Source organism: Lithobates pipiens, unplaced genomic scaffold (genome assembly GCF_037356315.1).
Source record: "Lithobates pipiens isolate NorthernLeopardFrog02 unplaced genomic scaffold, aLitPip1_a1.2 Scaffold_27, whole genome shotgun sequence".
Taxonomy (NCBI): Eukaryota; Metazoa; Chordata; class Amphibia; order Anura; family Ranidae; genus Lithobates; species Lithobates pipiens.
In genome coordinates, this window is record NW_027507788.1 from 14,344,133 (window position 1) to 14,364,784 (window position 20,652).

Sequence of the window (20,652 nt, forward strand, 5' to 3'; positions counted from 1 at the left end):
ATAAATAGGAGTCATAATGGATTTTACATCAGCTAGTACTTGTCCATATCCTGATCATGATTGTATTTCTGCGTCTTGCACTTTCATTAAAGATGGAAATATATGACCTTGCATTGACCTGTGCACCGTATCATCCCTACAGAGACGAATCTGCTAATAGAGCCAGTGACCTCTTCACCTTTCTGCTGTCTGAGCCCCTCAGCCCGAAAAAGAGGTTATTAAATATTGAATTGCACTAAATCTGCTTTCTGACATGTATGTGCTTTTAAAGCTGAACTGTCAAAACTTATCTTTGCAATGGGGCTCCCCACCCCCTGTTTACCATTATCACTGAAAGAGAGAGAAATTCACAAAAAAAAGTGGGTGGTCACCAGAACAAAAATAGAGGGGAAATCTTTTAATGGGGACACTAGGTCTGGTGACAACCAGGTGTTCCCTTACTTTGGAGGGGTAGGAAGTGATGGAAAATTCTGCTCAATGGGACACATATGGCAAATAAAAAATAAAAAATTGACAGGGGTTAAAACCCTCCATTACTCTATACAAAATATTTAGGCCTCATGCAAACATTTTGCCAACTCTCCCTGAAACCTTTTCTCCTGGCAGCAGCTTATTAGCAGAAAAAACACTTGATGCTTTGAAAAGGCGTTTTAACAGCTTTATAAATGATATTGGGTCTGGGATCAAAAGTAACATTTCAGTCTTTGCAGTTGGCACCAAGCTATGCAGTGGAATAACGTCCTTACAGGATGTCTCCAATTTACAAGCCGACCTCAATGCTCTGTCTAATTGGGCGACTATGTGGCAGATAAGGTTTAATGTTGATAAATGTAAAGTTCTGCACTTGGGGGCTAAGAATATGCATCCTACATGCTAGGGGGAGTACAACTGGGGGGATCCGTGGTGGAGAAGGATCTGGGGGTTTTGGTAGATAAGCTCAATAATAGCATGTAATGCCAAGCTGCTCTTTCCAAAGCGAGCAAAGTCCTTTCTTGTATTAAAAGGTATGAACTCCAGAGAGAGAGAGATATAACTTTGCCCCTGTTCAAATCATTAGTAAGACCTCATCTGGAATATGCAGTTCAGTTTTGGGCACCAGTTCTCAAAAAGGATATCGGGGAACTGGAGAAAGTGCAGAGAAGGGCAACCAAACTGATAAGAGGCATGGAGGAGCTCAGCTACGAGGAAAGATTAGAGGAACTGAATTTATTCGCTCATGAGAAGAGGAGAATAAGGGGGGATATGGTGACCATGAACAAATATATAAGAGGTCCTTATAGTGAACTTGGTGTTGAGTTATTCTCTGTACGGTCAACACAGAGGACACGGGGGAACTCTTTACGTCTAGAGGAAAAGAGATTTCATCTTCAAATACGGAAAAGTTTCTTCACGGTAAGAGCTGTGAAAATGTGGAATAGACTCCCTCCAGAGGTGGTTCTGGCCAGCTCAGTAGATTGCTTTAAGAAAGGCCTGGATACTTTCCTGAATTTACATAATATAAACGGGGTACTAACATTTATAGGTAAAGTTAATCCAGGGAAAAGCCTCTTGGGGGATCAGGAAGGAATTTTATTCCCCTGCTGTAGCAAATTGGAGCATGCTCTGCTGGGGTTTTTTTGTGCCTTCCTCTGGATCAACTGTGGGCATAAAATTGGGTATATTGGATTGTACGATATTTTTTAATTTATTTATTTATTGTTTTTAAGGTTGAACTGGATGGACTTGTGTCTTTTTTTAACCTGACTAACTATGTAAATATGTGTCAATCACTTAGGCGTTAATTCATTTAATTGGCCTGAATAATAAGGCATCAAGCACTGGGGTCTCCAGTTTGAATCCTGGTCAGGATAACATCTGCATGGAGTTTGCATGTTCTCCCTGTGTACACGTGGGTTTCCTGGCTTCCCCCCGAAGACATGCTTGTAGGATAATTGGCTCCTGTCTAAATCAGCCCTAGTATGTGTGAAATAGGGAAGCTTAGATTGTAAGCTCTTTGAGGGCCAGAACTGATGTGAAGGTTATGTGTACATTTTTGGCACTATATTAATAAAAAATTAATAATGCTGGTTTACAACATGAAAACATCAAACAATGCTTAATTAGTGCTACGGGGAGAGTTTTGTTCTTATTCAAAGGCTACATTTAATAAAATAATTCCCGAAAAACAAAGGACACAAATTGTCTCCTTAGGTAAAAAGTGACCGAAAGCAAATAATTGGGCCTATTAATTAAATCACAGAAGACGTGGACCTCTCTCAGAGGAATGCAAGAAATGTCCTCTGGTATCCAATATTCAATGCCATGGAAGTCAAGGAAAATATTTTTTTTACAAGACAAATACAAGAACAGCCATTTCTGAATAGAGATGAGGTTGGGGTTCGCCATTACCATGGGTTCAAGGTGAACCCTGCTGAGATTCAGTCCCAAAAATTCATGTGCAGATTTGCAAGGAGAGTTTTTTGAAGACCTCAATGCTGGAGGGGCATGGCCTTGGAACTATAACCATATTACATCAGTGATGTCACAACAATGCTGCCCCCTTGCAAACATGCAGCTGCGGGGGGCAAAAAATGCCCCAGCCACAACCGATTGGGCCAGAAATTGGTGGGAGTAACACCATCCTTCTGGGTTTGTTCCGAACATAAGATTTAGACCAAACCTGGGCTCATGCCTACTGATGCTGATCATGTATTCTTAGAACGGTCTTTGGTTCACAGAACACTACTGCATCAAATATAAACTTATTTGTCAATTATAAACAATTATAAAAATGATTTAAAAAAAAAGGGTGCAAGAATCACATTATACTACATTCCCCGCACCTCCTATCCCCATAGATAAAACAAAATTTAGGAATATATAGGTTAGGCCTTTTATCCCTCATTAAAACTGTCTGGCTGCTGGCCAGTTTTACACTGCTGTATATTAATTCTTGTAGTAAAGCCCCCGTTTGTATTATTTGTCTTTAGTATATCTGGGCCTAGCTTTGCTATTAAAAAATGCCCTGCTGCTGACCAAATTTTACACTGCTGTACCACCTATGGACTCTTAATTCTTGTAATAAAATACCTGCCTGTACTCTTTGTCGCTGATAAATGTGGGCCCAGCATTGCCATTTAAAATGTCCTACTGTTGCTCAATTTTACACTACTGTACCATCTGGAGTCTCCTATTGCTTGTAATAAAACACCTGCCTATGCTCTTTGTCTCTAGTAAATTTTGGCCTAGCCTTGTTTTGTCTCTAGTAAATTTTGGCCTATCCTTGCGATTTAAAATTTCCTGCTACTGCTCAATTTTACACTACTATACCACATGCAGTCTTTTAATGCTTGTAGGAAATCCCAGACCCATACTCCTTTTCTCTAGTATATTTCAGGCCATTCTCTCTCATTAAAATTGTCCTGCTGCTGGTCAGTTCAAAACAGTTCATAGATCACTCTTTGTTTTTTTTTTTGATCAGCCAGTGAGTTGAACGAAAAAAAAACTACTTGGTTTTTCCTATCCACACACTCGATGTAAATGGGGGAAACCTTCCCCACTAAGCTACTGTATTCTGACAGCTATTGTATCGAGCTGCGAAAATCCTACAGGACAGTTTTACAATGGTCGACGCTGTCAATGCATGGCCAGCTTTACACACTGCTGTAATATTTGTGGCCCCCCAATTCTAATAAGAGAATGGTAGAAATTGTCAAGCTGCAGGACAGTTTTGCATCACGGGAATGGGGGCAGCCACAGCAAACTATTATTACATTGGTACATTTCCCCCATGACAGTGCCCAGCTTCAAAACCTTTTTTCAACGGTAGTTTGCCTATCAGCCATAAAAAAAAAACTGGATCTAACAGGATTTGCTCCAGTAGAGTTTAGCGGGATTCACCGCCAAGTTCTGGTTTGCCGAATTTCAAGCCAAATTCTCTGGACCCTATAAGAATCCATCTCAGGCAAATTCCCCCATCCCTAGATGACCTTCTGATAAAGCTATTTGCGTGGCTGTGTCTGGCTTCCATGCTTTTGCATACTGCCATAGAGCAAGCATGCAGCAAGTGAAAAACCGAACCTACTTATTCTGTGGTTCGAGTCCTGAAAACAGAGGATCAGTAAAACAGCCAAGCAGCAAGCATTTTCTGGAGAGGTCAGCAACACAGCCTACATATTTCTTTCATGACAGGTGCACTTTAGGCTAAATATATACCCACATTCTAATTATGAAGTTTTAATGTTTAATAGCGTACAAGTATTTTCACATGCCAGGCTGATTCTGCTACTGTCCCCCCCCCGTAATGAGTTATCAGCACAGGTGCCCCAAGGGCAGGAGCTATTTTATGCGGTTCAGTTGGCAAAATGGAAGTAAGATAGAACAGCTGAGAGCTGTGTGTTACACCTGAGACCTCTGTGTTCCGACTCAGGGACTATGGGGAAAATACAGATCATCACATCACTTTTATTCCGGTATTAAAAAAGAAAAGTGTAAAGTTAAAAAAAAAAAAACGTTTTACCGTTTAGCCTGCACCAATGTAATTTTGGATCATGGAATTTGGTTAGTAGCTACACACCGTACCTTTTCCACCCAAGATATATTAGAATTCCATGCTAGGAGATCAGCATCAACTCATTGCAGAACTCCTGGTGCAGAGACTGACACCCTTTCTAATATCTCTCACTCTTACCTTGCCTTTAACCCTAACCTTCCCCAGAACCCCAACACCTGGCGCTGACAGCATGCAAATATGCAACTCTCGGCAGGTGGGCCTTGGCGAGGAGTGGCCGTATATTTGCATGCAATATTGCAAAAAGCAGCCGTGTCGAGCGCGCACGCCCTGCACGCTCCAGGTACAGTTACCGGTGGTTAATGGAAAGCTCCTGATCATGATCACCGCTTGCGATCGGGAGCTTTCAGATCGTGACCACTGTGACAGCCAATCACATTATCATAAACCCCACCCTGCCTCCCGGCATCTGAAAACCCTTAAAGGGCCAGCGCCGAGGGCTTAATCCTCCCTGTAACTTTCGCAATACCCTCCCTGCAACACTCACCCTCTCATTAACCCTTATACTAACACTCCCTGTAACACTTGTCAAGTCGCTTCCATGGACTTCAATGGTAGTGTCCTTTAACTGCACCTTAACAGCACCTATAGCATTTATAGCGTGTGGGTGAAGCATTTATAAAGTGTTAGCTGGGCACTGGGGGAGAGGCAGAGGAGGTTCCTGTATCCCAGAATGCACCGAGAAATAACAAATAAATAGGACAGCGACTCTAGCCACTTCCTGTTTGTAGGGGCTGTGCGGTACCACCATTTGATTCTGTGTGCGGGCAAGAACATCAAGTCAGCCAGCAATACTGACAGAGCCAGGTAGGAGTAGAGGCATTGAGCATTGACCAAGCCAGGCGTGAAAGTGGTCAAGGTATATAAATCCATCTTGCAGGGAATTCACAAAAATGTCTGCTATCACTCCATAGCCTAACCACACCTCAAAGCAGATCATTTCCTCTACATCACTCCCCATGCATGATCTTCATCTTTCAAAAAGTTTTTCCCAGTGGTAAACATAGGACATTTTCATTGACTAAAATGTACTGGAGATGTTTTTGTCATATTTAGTCGACTAAATCTCCAGTACATTTTTGTCGACTAAAATGTCCTATGTTTTAGTCGACTAAATACGACTAAAACAACTGCAGAAGACTAAAATGGAACTAAAACGAATGTAGCGGATGACATTTTGGACAAAATGTCATACGCATGTAAATTTAGTTTTTGCTTCAGAACAGTAGGTGTTCTGAGGGTTAATTACGTAGGTTGGCCTTGACATCAGTCTGACGGGGCTGTGTTGGAAGTTCTGCCTGGTCATGTGAGCAGTGAGGTGCACATGACCGGCCAGAACCAGGCCTGGTTGGACGTTTTGAGTATCAACCTTCTCGGAACCAATCAGTGGGAGTGCCGGGTCCCGCTGGGGAGTCTGGGACGGGGTACTTAAGATGTGTGGGTCACGTGTTTTGGAGGAGAGGAGTTCGTGAGGCCCATGTGGTCTGTTCTGGTTCCAGGACCGGGGTAGCCCCATGAGGGGCCCCGGTCACGGGGTGTTCGACATCCCGCAACATGTTCCTGTTAGAGGCCTCTAATAGACCTGCCTGGTCTGGGGTAGGGATCTGTCTGTTCCCGAGTCTCAGAACCTACTGGTCCGAGGTGCCGTAACTGAGGGAGGATTCAAGGCATCCGGGTGTGCTCTCGGCTTGGCGCCGCAGCTCGTGGAAGTGACCAGGGGAGGACTCTTCAGAGGAGGGCCGACAAGTGGCATCCTGGGAAGTACCTGGTTACGGAGTTGGGAAGGACATTGACGAATTCACGTTTTTCCAGTACCATTGAGGAGACAGAGAGTGTTCCAGGTACTGAGGAAATAGGTTCCTGTTCACCCTTAGTTACAACTTGTACACGTTCATAGGATTGTTTCAAGTTTTGAGTCAACGTGCTGACTGCCATGATCTCTGGCTAGAGATCTGTTCAGCCTTGAAGTACCCAGCTGCGAGTGGCTACTCTCTGTGTGGAATTAGAGACTTTGCTAGACCTGCAGTTCAAGGTGCCTGAGCTCTTCACCCGTGCCCTCTGTTTCCATGAGAGACTGTGTTATTGGATGTTACTACTACAAAATAAAACCTTTTAAAAAAGGACTTTATTTGTGTCAGCGTTCAAGTCGTTGGGTATCAACCCTGGGAACCCCTAGACGTGGAAGAGCAGGCCAAGAGGAGGTAACTGGTAAGCCAAATAAGTCAAGGCCGCCCTGCAAGGGTTATGGCCGCTACACTAAAATGAAATTTTCTGCTAAAAATAAACACTGCGTGCCACCCGGACCTACCCTATACCACCCCAACCTGCCCTGTGCCACCCCAACTACCCTATACCACCCCAACCTGCCCTGTGCCACCCCAACCTACCCTTTACCACCCCAACCTGCCCTGTGCCACCCTAACTTGCCCTATACCACCCCAACTTGCCACTATAACACCCTATACTACCCTAACCTGCCACTATACCACCCTATACTATAATTTACAGGGGGTTGTTTGGGTTGGACCCTGTGACCGTGTGATGCCTGCAGGGTACTGGGCAGCCTAGAGAGGAGGGGGGAGGGGGTGACACCAACCCTAGTGACGCCACTGATATAAAGGAATAGTAGTAATAAAAAGCACTTGTGGGTTTAACCAATCATTTTTTTTATACAATTCTCCTTTAAGAGCGGTGTGGCAGGGGGTGTGTCCTATGCCTACATACTTTTGCTAATAGGTGTCCCTCATTCCCATCTCAGAAAGTTGGTAGGTGTGCCTTCTCACGGCCTGTTATTCGCCTCTAAAAAGTGATCTGAACACGGAGCCCTAAAAAGGGACACTCCATTGTACAGCAAGTCCTCAAATAAGTTTTATTTGAGAATTAGAATGGTATTTTTGTAGGCAACATGCCGTCTGTTTGCAAAGTTCCACTGATGTTCTAAGCGGCACGAACAGAAAAAAAAGATTTTTTCCGGCGTCAGCAATCCCGGGTACTTTTGTGGTTCCTTTATGTAGAACAAATTCCATTTTGGGTTTACAGACCCTTAAAGAGCTCAGTAACCATCCTGCAGTTTATGCCGGAGTGCAGTGGCTCAGCTACGAAAAGTGATTATCATGAGTAATTGTGGAAGAATTGTCACTTATCTCACCATTCAGGCCGGGCAATTATGTTACAAGCTTTCACAAAATGGGTGCAATGGAACGCTTAAGCTCTGCAGGAAAGTACTTTTTTTTTTTAAATGATAACAGAGCTTTAGTGCGGAAGGAATCGGGGGAGGAACGATAAAGAACATTCTTCAAAGGATGCTTCCGAAAATGTATAAAAGAGAATTCATAAATGATATGATGTCTTAAAGAGGCGCTGCATGCAAAAACTATATATATATTTTTTTGTGGATGATCGAGAGATAAATCACTTGGCACTCTCTCCTATCTCTCAGTTCCCAGGTCTGTACACCTTCTGTGCCCATTATGAGGGGTTACCTTCAATCCCTTTGCTGAGTTCCCAGGTCTGTACACTAGCTGTGCCCATTATGACTCTGAGAGGTTCCTACCATCCCTGTGCTGAGTTCCCAGGTTTGCACACCTGCTGTGCCCATTATGAGGGGTTCCCACCACCCCTGTGCGGAGTTCCCGGTTCGGTACACATGCTGTGCCCATTAAGAGAGGGTTACAAGCAGGGTTAGAGTTTGGTTTACAGACAAGGGTAGTGCTAGCCTTAGGTTTACATGAAGGCTTAGGGTGATAAAATAGGTTGGGGTTAGCAAAACAGGAAATTACAGGTTGGCATGAGGATTATAAAATGAGCCATTTAGGGTTAAAGAAAAAGTTAAGTGTTATGATGACAGGGAGCCTGATTGCGTGACTTACAGGCATTATTAGCATTAGGTTTAAAGGTAGGATTAGTGTTAAGGTTAGGCTTGGGTTTACAAGAAGGGTTACGGTAACCAGCTAGTTTAATGTTATAAAAATCGGTTAGTGTTAGGGGTGCCATTACAAGAAAGATAAGTATAATGCCGCGTACACACGATCTGACTTTCCTGCAGACTTGGTCCGGCGGACCGGAATCCGTCAGACAATTCGATCGTGTGTGGGCTCCAGCAAACTTTTTTTCCCCAAAAGGCTAGCAGACCTAGAAATAAAAACATGTTTCAAATCTATCTGACGGACTCGAGTCCGACGGACTAAAAATCGGGAAAACCGTTCATCTTTATACTAGTCCGATGAACCAAATCCGACGCAAGGGCAGCTATTGGCTACTGGCTATTGAACTTCCTTGTTTAGTCTCATTTACGTCATCACATTCAAAACGAACTGACTTTTGAACGGACTTAGTCCGGTCGTGTGTGGCCAAGTCCGTTTCGTTCAGAAAGTCCGTCAGACCTCCGCCGAAAGTCCGTCGGACCTAGTCCGTCGAAATGTCGGATCGTGTGTACGCGGGCATAAGGGGTATGTCATGGTTATGCAGTGATCTTCATCTGTTTGCTTACCTCCCCTCATGTGTTCTGAATAAAAGGCCAGCCACTTCCACCTGGTGGTTTTTATAACCTCTCCTCTAAGCATGGCTCCACCCCAGGCCCTATCAGGGAACCCTATATTAACCTGTGCACTGCAAGCCAACAGTGCTGATCAACCATTGTGTATTTGGCTTCCTGGTTCCTGCTTGCCGTGTGCTCTATGTTTTACTCTGTTACTGACCTTGGCGTGTTCTCAACGATTCCTGTCTGCTTGTGACCTTAACCTTTTGCATGTCCCTGACCATCCCTGTCTGCCTGTGACCCGGAACCTTTGGCGTGTACTCTGTTGTTCCTGCCTGCTAGTTGCCCTGACCTCTACCGTATCCCCTTACTATCCTTGTCGTTCCAGCCTGCTTCTACCTTCTCCTGTAGTCTGTGAGCGTGAGCTGTGAGACCCTAGGGGCCATGACCTGGAGCCAGCCTGCAGCGAAGTCCATCCTCACCACTGGAGGCTCTGGCGAACACCCGCTGGCTCTTAGACTCCATGCCCTGGGGAATCTGTGTTAGTGATCCTGTAGACCTGTGTCCTGAATCTCCCTGGGTACAATCCGCAGCAGTCAGTCCTAAGGTCCACTACCTAGCGGTGCACTTCCGACTCCTACGGAGTGCATCTGTCACCTGGTCTCAGGTGACCTGACAGGGTATAAGATTTGCTGGTCTAAGGGTTACAGGTAGGGCTAATGTTTGGGTTGCAGAGAATGATTGGGCTAGGTTTACAAGGAAGGTTACTGCTTGGGTCGAACCAGATGTGTTAGGGTTATAGAAATCCTCCAGAACCTATACCCTGGCACTGAAGCCTAAAATATCACCAGCTCGACAACAGAATGGCAATTAGGGCCGCGTATAAAGTAGATGGTTGCTTCCACGTCCATGCATTATTTTTCTGTGTGGCTCCTACCCCCTTTTTTTTAACCAACACTTCTTTGCCTTCCAATATCTTGGCTGTTTCCGCTGCCAATTCCCATTGTAAAATGCTGAATGTTTTGTCCGACAGCTCGTTCTTTTTCACGTGAGAGATGTCAGCGAGCAGCACATAGCCCCATTCTTAATGCAAACCATTGTAATCTTTTTCTGATCTCCCAGAGTAATGAATAGGCAAATATTACCAGCCGAGTCACAAGCTAAGGAATGCTTTCTAGTCGCGTTTTCATTCGACAAAACCGTGTAAGCCCACAAAGCATAAAAAGGGAAAAAAAGAACGGCGCAGAAGATTGAGACTCATTCATATGAATGAATCCTATAACACAATGCTTTGAAAAGCCTTTTATTTAGAAATGAATCGACTTTCATCATAATTTTTTTGTATTTTACAGCCAAACTCCACTTTTATCCTCACCTTTCATCATTCCTATACTAAAAATCTTGTTTTTAAACGACTTCATTTACTATATCAGTGGATCCCAAACTGCGGCCCATGGGCCCGATAAGGACATTTGCCTGCCTTTATTCAGGCCTTGGGGCACTATTTCTCCCACTGATACCAGCAGGCACTATTTTTCCTACGGAGAACCAAAGATTGGGCAATAATCCTTAACCCGACACCAACAATGGGGCGAAATTCCCCCCCCCCACTGACAACAACAATTGGGCACCATTACTTAACCTGACACCAATGATGAGGCACTATTTCTCCAAAAGACAGCAATGATGGGGCAAAATTCCTTAAACTGATAACAGTAACGGGCACTTTTTATCCCAGTGGCACCAATGATAGAGTACTATTCCCTCACTGACACCAACGATGGGGCACTATTCCTCTCACCCACACCAGTGATGACGCATAATTCCTCCCACTGACACCAATAGGGCACTATTCCTCCCACTGACAGCAATGATGGGGCACTATTTACCCCAATAATACAAGCAATGGGGCATTATTTCTTCCAATGGTAAAAACAATGGGGCACTATTCCTCACATAGGTGTGCACAGCCTAGTGCATTAGTGTGTGCACCCAAAGCTAAAACCCATATGTGTATATATTCTGACTGTGTGCATAGAGCAGTGGGTAGTGTCAGTAGGGCAGGTTGGTGTCAGTAGGGCATTGGGCAGTGGACTGTGTCTGTATATTTTATTATTATTTTCCTTTTACAGTTTTATTTTTTTACAATAATTTTAGGAGCTTCTTTAGGGGGCTTTGGTGAAATACCAGGGGGTGTAAACAAGGGGAATCTGCACCACATAGGGTGATTAGGGTGTGCCCAGGCACACCCTGTGCGCACGCCTATGCTGAAAGCAATGATGGGGCACTTTTCCTGCCACTGACACCAATGATGGGACACTATTAATCCCACTGACACCAACAATGGGGCACTATTCCTCCCACTGACGCCAACGACGGGGCACTATTACCCGTACCGACACCAACAATGGGGCAAAAATTCTCCCACTGACACGAAGGATGGGGCACTATAACTCCGACTAATGCCAATGATAGGGCACTATTCCTTCCAATCATACAAACACTGGGGCACTATTCCTCCCACTAATACCAATGATGGGGCACTATTCCTCCTACTGACCACCAAGCCTAATGCCCAGTACACACGAATGGAAATTCCGCCAGCAAAAGTCCGATGAGAGCTTTTGGTCGAAAATTCAGACCGTGTGTATGATCCATTGGACTTTTGCTGGCGGAATTCCCACCAGCAAAAGATTGAGAGCAGGTTCTCAATTTTTCGGTCGGAAAAAATTCCGATTGGAAACTCCGATCGTCTGTAGCAATTCCGACGTGCAAAATTCCTACGCATGCTCGGAAATCATATGACGCATGCTCGGAAGCATTGAACTTAATTTTCTCGGCTCATCGTAGTGTTGTACGTCACCGCGTTCTTGACGGTCAAAAGTTCAGAGAACTTTTGTGTGACCGTGTGTATGCAAGCCAAGCTTGAGCGGAATTCCGTCGGAAAAACCATCCAAGTTTTCAGACGGAAATTTCGCTCGTGTGTACGGGGCATCAGGCATTTTCTACTCCCACTGGCCACAGTCCGGTCCCCAAAGTTTGAAGGACAGTAAACTGACCCCTTGTTTAGAAAAATTGAAGACCCTTGTACAGTAAAACTCGGTTTGAGAGCATTTTGCAAGACCAGCAATTAGGCAATTATAAATTTTTACTTGATATACAAGTAGCGTCACGTCACAACCGAGTACAAAAGAGAAGGCTTCCATTTGTGGATGGACATTTTATGGTTACACAACCTATCAAATTGCTATTATCATTTTATATGGACTTTAAACTGAAGGACTTATGAATAAATGGTTGTGGAACGAATCTGATTTGAGTTTCCATTATTTCTTATGGGGAAATTAGCTTTGATATACAAGTGCTTTGCATTACAAGCATGTTTCCGGAACAAATTATGCTCGTAATCCAAGGTTTTACTGTACTATATTACAGTATATGTACAACATAATATTATATTACAGTTCGCTTCCTATATAACCATTTATGGTAAGATCAAGAGATAATATACCGCCATGTATATAGTACAACATAATATTATATTACAGTTCGCTTCCTATATAACCATTTATGGTAAAATCAAGAGATAATATACCGCCACGGGGTGTTTTAGAATATCAAACTGAAAAAATGCATTGGTTTCTATCCATTTTAAATATTTTATATGACTACGGTGGTATTTTGTGATCTACAGATCTGATCACGTTGCTTACCACTAGTGACGATTTGCAAAATTCTTGTAACGACATTGAAGGGTTTCCTTTTGGATAGGTGGCGTTTAGATTTTAATTGGTTTTATGGGTTGTGGTTTTCTTTATCTTTGCCCTTGTACACACGGTCGGACATTCTGACAACCAAATCCGTTGGATTTTGTCCGACAGATTTTGTCCGAAACTGTTGCATACACACGGTCGGACAAAGTTGTCAGAAAATCCGATTGTACATAAAGTGATGACGTTATTTCGTTACGACGGGACTACGTTCAGGCTAGTAGCCAATAGCTTTGATCTAGGAATTTGATCTGAGCATGCGTGGCACTTTGTTCGTCAGAGTAGGCTACACATGATCGGAGTATGTCCGATAGGAGCATTTTGTCGGAAAATTTTACGGACAAGTTGGAAAACTTGGTCCGTCGGATACTCCGACGGAAACAGTCCGATGGAGACCACACACAGTCGGAATATCCGACAAAACGGTCCGATAGGACACATTCCGTCGGAATCTACGACCGTGTGTACAAGGGCTTTGATTGTGTATTTTTTGTATAGATTTGTCAACTCCAATAAGGGACTGCAGAAAGCCAAAAGCTTGAATATTCAACAAGAACAGTCTTTAGACATGCAAGTACGGTGCGTTATCCCTTTAAATAGAATATTTTTAGTACAATAAAAACGTTCTTTGGGGAACCAGATCTTGATGCTGAAAATTACTGATTAGAGTGACCTTCCTCCTCAGTGACTGACCTTTAAATCCATAATTTTAGCTAAATAAAAAAATACAGTTGGCCTATATTTAGATGATATGCATTTTATCTTTCCTTGAGAGAAACAAAGAGTGCATGAATGACGCACGGCTTTGGACATGACTGAGCAAATGAGTTAATGTGATATTATTCATGAGTCTTGCTCTGTGCACCTGGGACAGCCACGAGTTTATTGAAAATGCCATCCTGGTATATTATGGAACTATTTTAAAGCCCCACTCCAGTGGAAAAAAATACTTTTTTTTTCTTTTATATATGGAGCAAAAACAGGAGTTGAAAATTTTCGTCAGGTTTTATCAGTTGAACTCCATAGACATGCATCTTTTTTTCAACTGGTTATAATATGAGAATGTTCCTTTTTATTGCTGCTTGTGTCCTTGTTGATGTGCCGCCGCCTCCTGAAGAGCACACGCTATGTTTTTGAAATTTAATGTTACACCTGAACTGCAGTTTGGTTTGTGTATAATTATTCCAAATTTTGACCTCGGCATCAGTTTATATGACTATATATGACTATAGGGTGTTCAGCCTGGCCACCAGGGGCACTGTCTCTTCCGGCAGGCATGGAACCACAGTCTGGTTGGGTGCTTTAAGGTTACTTTCTCTCGGAGCCCGCCCAGTGGGAGTGTCACTCTTGCTGTGCTATCTGGGAGAGGGTACTTAAGATGTGGATGTCATGTGGTTCGATGTTCCGGTACAGAAGTATGTTCCGACTCCATGGGCCTGGTCCTCCTGACCAGCCCCCAGGAAGGCTGTGGCCTGGGGTGCGGATCCACCCGACTTTATGTCTCGGGGCTGGCTAGCCCGAGACAAGGAAACTAAAGAAAAGGATTCCGAGGTGGTCCGGCACCGTCTCCGGTTGTGGAGAGGCCCAGCAACTTCGTAGCTATCCAGGGGAGGACTCTTCAGAAGAAGGCCACGTAAGGGTTGGCTTCTTAGCAAGAGCCTGGTGAGGCTGAGGGACCTAAGTGAATCCAATCTCGTGGGTATCGCCAAACCGGCTGAAAGATCCAGGTATCACACGAGTGTTCTACAAGTTCTAGTTTCCTACATGTTCTACAACAACGTCTGTGGCAGAGACTTGTTCCCGAGTTAAGTACCTTGTTGGTTGCTAGGCCTTGAGAGAGAGGGATTATCCAACTTGAGTGAACATCCAGCTGTGAATGGCTATTCTATGGATTTAGTCAAAGTAAGAGAGTTCTTTATTATTGACTTTGACACTAAGAGTACCTCAAACTTTCCTCCTAACCCTCTGATCCTATACTAAGAGATTGTTCGTTAACTAGCAAGTTTTTTTGCAAATAAAAATCCCTTTAAGCGGATCTGTCATCAGTCTCTAAAGTTTTTGGGCCATCTACCACGGGAACCCCTAGACACAAATCGAGGTTAAGGGAACGGTAAGCCCAATCAAACCAGCAGCTCCTTCGGGGGTAAGTGCTACAGTTAAAAGAGATTTCCCCTTACTTCCTGTCATTGTGACACCAGGACCGAAAACTAAGAATGTTGTTGTCACCCTACCAGACAGAGACGGGCATTAAAAAACCAGCCAGACGTTCTAACCTGTACCCATACTGTTGTGTTTTTTTTATTTGGTCTGTGTCCATATTGGACAGATTTTGTATTATTTCTTGCTGTGAACAGAAGTGAGGGGCAATACACCCAAATGGGGACACCGCGCTAAACAGCCAACAGAAGTTCTAACCAGGGAAGAGGTTTGGGTTCGCTGCTATCATGGGTTCATAGCCAACTTTCAGCAAATTGTAAACTTTTGGTCAGAAAAAGTTTACAGGTTCACCACCAGAATTAGGGAACATCTTATAATGCAGTGTTGCCTTTTCTATGATCAGCTAAGCCACAAGAGCAAGTCATTTGAAGGAATGGGTAACCCAGACCCCTTTTTGGGGTAGGCTCGGAATAGACATAATGTACAGTAAACCCTTGTACACACGGTCGGAGAATCCGTCGGAATGTGTCCTATCGGACCGTTTTGTCGAATAATCCGACTGTGTGTGGTATGCATTGGACTGTTTCCGTCAGAGTAACCGTCGGACCAAATTTTCCAACTTGCTGGAAATATTTTCCGACAAACTGGTCCGATCGGACATACTCCGATCATGTGTAGAGAATTCCGATCGGACCAAGTGCCACGCATGCTCAGATCAAATTCCTACACCAAAGCTATTGGCTACTAGCCTGAATGTAGTCCCATCGTAACGAAATTACGTCATCACGTTCTGAACGATCGGATTTTCTGACAACTTTGTCCGACCGTGTGTATGCAACAGTTTTGGACAAGATCCGTCAGACAAAATCCGACGGATTTGGTTGTCGGAATCTCCGACCGTGTGTACAAGGGCTAAGTTTGTGATGGAGAGAGAGAGAGAGGACAGTTCTGTGCAGATAGAGATATGGGGGTTGATTTTTCTAAAGGCAAATAGACTGTGCGCTTTGCAAATTGCAGTTGCACTCTGCAAGGGCAGTTGCTCTAGAGCAGTGAAGGCGAACCTTGCCACCCCAGATTTTTAGGAACTACATTTCCCCATGATGCTCAACTACACTGCAGAGTGCATGAGCATCATGGGAAATGTAGTTCCAAAACATCTGGGGTACCAAGGTTTGCCATCACTGCTCTAGAGCTTAGTAAATGAGGTAAAGCTTCACTTTGCAAACAATATCCAATCACGTGCACAGTAGTTTATTTAGGTTTTGTGCTGCCCCAGGCCTGACTAAACTCGTGCACCCCTTAATTTAAATATGACCCACCCCCTCCTGTCAAGGCCACACCCCTTGCTGTTTAAGACTCGCCTTGAAATTTTCAAGTAGGGACACAAGTTCTGAGGGCGGGGGGGGAGGGGATTCCCTTAATTTGCATAGATTTCCTCTCACTTCCTGTTTGGCTATGGGGCAGGAAGATAAGGGAAATCTCTGCAATAGGACAGGGATGGTAAAAAAATAAACTGACAGGGCCTATAACCCTCATTTATTCTATCCAAAAATGAAAAAAAAAAGTGTTGCCTATAGTTGTACTTTAAAAGCAAATTTCTGATAATGTTATGGAGAGGACTTAGAAGATATAACCATATCAATGGTGCAGCAGAAAACATAGCACAGTGAGGAAGGTTTGTGGTCCAGGATGATGGGACATTCAAAATTCACTCTTAAGCCCCGGAAGGATTTACCCACTTCCTGACCAGGCCATTTTTTTTTTTGCGATATGGCACTGCATCGCTTTAACTGACAATTGCGCGGTCGTGTGACGTTGTACCCAAACAAAACTGATATCCTTTTCTCCCACAAATAGAGCTTTCTTTTGTTGGTAGTGGATCACCTCTGCGGTTTTTATTTTTTGCGCTATAAACAAAGAGCGACAATATATTTTACTTGCTATAAAACATTTCCAAAACAAAAATGTAAAAAAAACTAAAAATGTATTCATCAGTTTAGGCCGATGTGTATTCTGCTACATATTTTTTGGTAAAGAAAATCCCAATAAGCGTATATTGATTGGTTTGCGCCAACAATATCGCGTCTACAAAATAAAGGATAGATTTGTGGCATTTTTATTAAAAAAAATTTAATAGTAATGACGATGATCAGTGATTTTTTAATGGGACTGCGACATTGAGGCGGACAAATTGGACACCTGACATTTTTGACACTTTTTTTGGAGAACCAGGGACATTATTATAGTAATCAGTGCTAAAAATATGCACTGTTATTGTACTAATGACACTGGCAGGGAAGGGGTTAACATCAGGGGTGATCAAGGGGTTAAATGCCTATGTAAGGGCTCCTGCGCTGTATATAGAAATGGAACGATAATTATTCTAACTAGCTGGATGCTGCGGACACTTTATGAGTTTCACTCTCATATAAAATAAAATAGGTAATAAAATTAGTGCTCTGCTCCCACAAATAAAGTGAAACAATGGGGAAACAAGAAATATCTCGCAAAAATGTAACCTTATTGCAATGGTGTAACCAAAACAAGGGGACTAATCCCAGAATAAGGTGCTCAAGTGCATGTATCTAAAATCAAATAAATATAATATAAAGTCTAGTGATTTATTTATATTTATATTATATTTATTTGATTTTATATACATGCACTTGAGCACCTTATTCTGGGATTAGTCCCCTTGTTTTGGTTACACCATTGCAATAAGGTTACATTTTTGCGGGATATTTCTGGTTTCCCCATTGTTTCACTTTATTTGTGGGAGCGTAGCACTAATTTTATTACCTAAGGGGTTAAATGTGTTCCCTGCAGGTGTGTTCTAACTGTATGGGGGGGGGGGGAACGTGTGACTGGGGAGACACACAGATCCATCAAAGACCGGATCTGTGTGATCTCCCCTGTCAGAACGGAGACCTGCCTTGTTTACACAGGCAGGTTCCCATTATGCCACTGCAGAGGAAGAGCGCAGGTGGCCGGCGGACATAGAGTCCGCCGAAACCCACAGATTGGCTCCCCCGCTGGCCAATGGGAGCGTGCGCGCACCCACAAAAGCGAGTTCCCGAGCTGACGTACACCTATGGCGGTATAACGACGGCGGCTGGTCGGCAAGCGGTTAAACTCAGTTTTATAAAATTCAATATAAAATTTGATATAGTTAAAAAAAATTATGTTCAATTATTTATATTATTGAATGATATAAAAAAAAAAAAGGTAAACCTAAAAAAAAAAAAAAAAGATGGAGTCAAAACGTTTAAATTTTCCCTTTGGAATTTGCTTATTCTCCATCTGTTAGTCAGGACTCAAGAGGTATATCTAGATAAATAATGCTACCCAAGCTATCCAAAATTACATTTATCCATGAATACTACTCTTTGTACTAAATCCCTTTGGAAAATTTCTTCTTGGTATACTGATTATTTGAGCTCTAGCTTCCTATGGGCTGAAAGAGACAGAAGTCCTTCTAATGTTTACTTTTAATTGGCCGTGAAACATATGTTACCTCTACCGTTTGATTTTCTTGGCCGCATTTACTGACCTAGAAACGAGGCGGAAATAAAAAAAAAAAATATCAAGCTTGACACTAATATCTGTTAACAAGATGAGGGACATTGCTTCCAGCCTACCTAATGTATGTGTCCCTCAAACATGGTCTTCTGTGGCTTAGATCCTGGTATTCCTATCTGCGGCTTCTCATTAGGACAGTCCGGAGATTGCTGCCTTGGCTTCTCCTTCTGAGTAAAGACTCTGAGCCCCAAAGCACCTATTCCTCATTATTTCCCATTTTAGAAAATACCTGTCATGCTCAATGTGGCATTCGCCCAGATTTTAAACATGGAGAGAATACCCAGCAAAGGCCAAAATGTGGTAAAATGTAAACCAAGCCTGTTAAGTTTGCCACAGGTCCACTACGACAGGAGAGTCAACCAAGAAGGATACACTTGTTGGAGCTTAGATTACGATGCTATAAAAGTTTATGCTGCTATAAAAGAAGTCATAATCAATGTGGCATTTGTCCATTTTTTAGACGCGGAGAGGCTACCCAGAGGATAGCAAAAGCCAGAAGGTAATAAAATGTAGACCAAGCCTGTTGGACCACATGTCCACCATGACAGCAAGTCAACAAAGAAAAAAGGTAAACTTTTTGGAGCTTAGGATTGTTGCTATAAAAGAAATGAATATTTCAGAACTCAGCTGATCTAGAAAGCCAAGGAACCCCTTGTTACCATGGGCCAAGCCAACTTTTGTTTACAAGATCAAACCTCTGAGATTTTGTTGGGCCCACAATACACGCAATACTCTTTTCCTAAAGAGGCTCCATTGTGGTGGCCACTGTGCACCAACATGGCTTTATTAAAACAGAGCTGAACTTGTATACCTTTTACCCGGGGTATGCCCCGAGGCTATGTTTTGTACTACACTCTTGACAACTCTTCAACAAAGAGAAGTTTAAAAAAAAAAAAAAAAAAACACCTGTCCTGAACAGGACTGATGGATGAGTCCGCAGAATCTCCCACCTGCCTACAAATGCTCTCAGGCAAACCCAAACTTTTGGAAAATTCAAGATATGCAAGGCTATGTGCCCAAACCGAAATAGAAATTATAGTTATGGATTTTGATTTTATTTCCACAGGTCACTATGTGTGGGGTGTTTGTCTACCCATATATCTCTTGGGTTCCACCAAGACAATCACATCAAAGCTGCACCCTTAGGAACCTTCTGTCAGGTCACCTTGAGGCGAGGCGACAGATGCAAACCGTAGGGATCAGGAATGCATGCAAGGTTGTGGACCCTACGGCTGATTGCTGCAGACGGGAGACAGGTCCCACCGGGGTTAGAGCGTAAGATTCCCTGGGGTGCGGAGTCTGAGCCCCTGTACACACGGTCGGAGATTTCGACAACCAAATCCGTCGGATTTTCTCAGTCGGATTTTGTCCGTCGGATCTTGTCTAGTAGCCAATAGCTTTGATGTAGGAATTTGATCTGAGCATGCGTGGCACTTGGTCCGATCAAAATTCTCTACACATGATCGGAGTATGTCCGACCGGCCCAGTTGGTCGGGAAATATTTCCAACATGTTGGAAAATTGGGTCCGACGGAGATTCGGACGGAATCAGTCCGATGCATACCACACACAGTCGGATTATCCGACGACACGGTCCGATAGGACACATTCCAACGGATTCTCCGACCGTGTGTACAAGGGCTTAGAGCCAGCAGGTGTTCACTAGAGCCTCGAGTGATGAGGATGGACTTGGCTGCAACTGGCTCCAGGTCGCGACCCCCAGCTCTCACCCACAGTAGGCAACAGGAGGATAGGGATGGTGAGGGACAAAGCCAGGGTCGGGGCCACAAGCAGACATGAATAGTCAGGGACACGCCAAAAGGTCAGGATCACAGGCAAACAGGGATAGTCAAAGACACGCCAAAGTCGGTAACGGAACAACAGAAGAGCACACGGCAGGTAACAGGAAGCTAAACACACAAAGGAATACACAATGGTTAATCAGCACTGTTGGCTTGCAGTGCACAGGTTAATATAAGGTTCCATGATAGGGCCTGGGGTGGAGCCATGCTTAGAGGAGAGGTTATAAAAACCACCAGGTGGAAGTGGCTGGCCTCTTAGTCTGAACACATGAGGAGAGGTAAGCAAACAGGAAGATCACTGCATAACCATGACACCTTC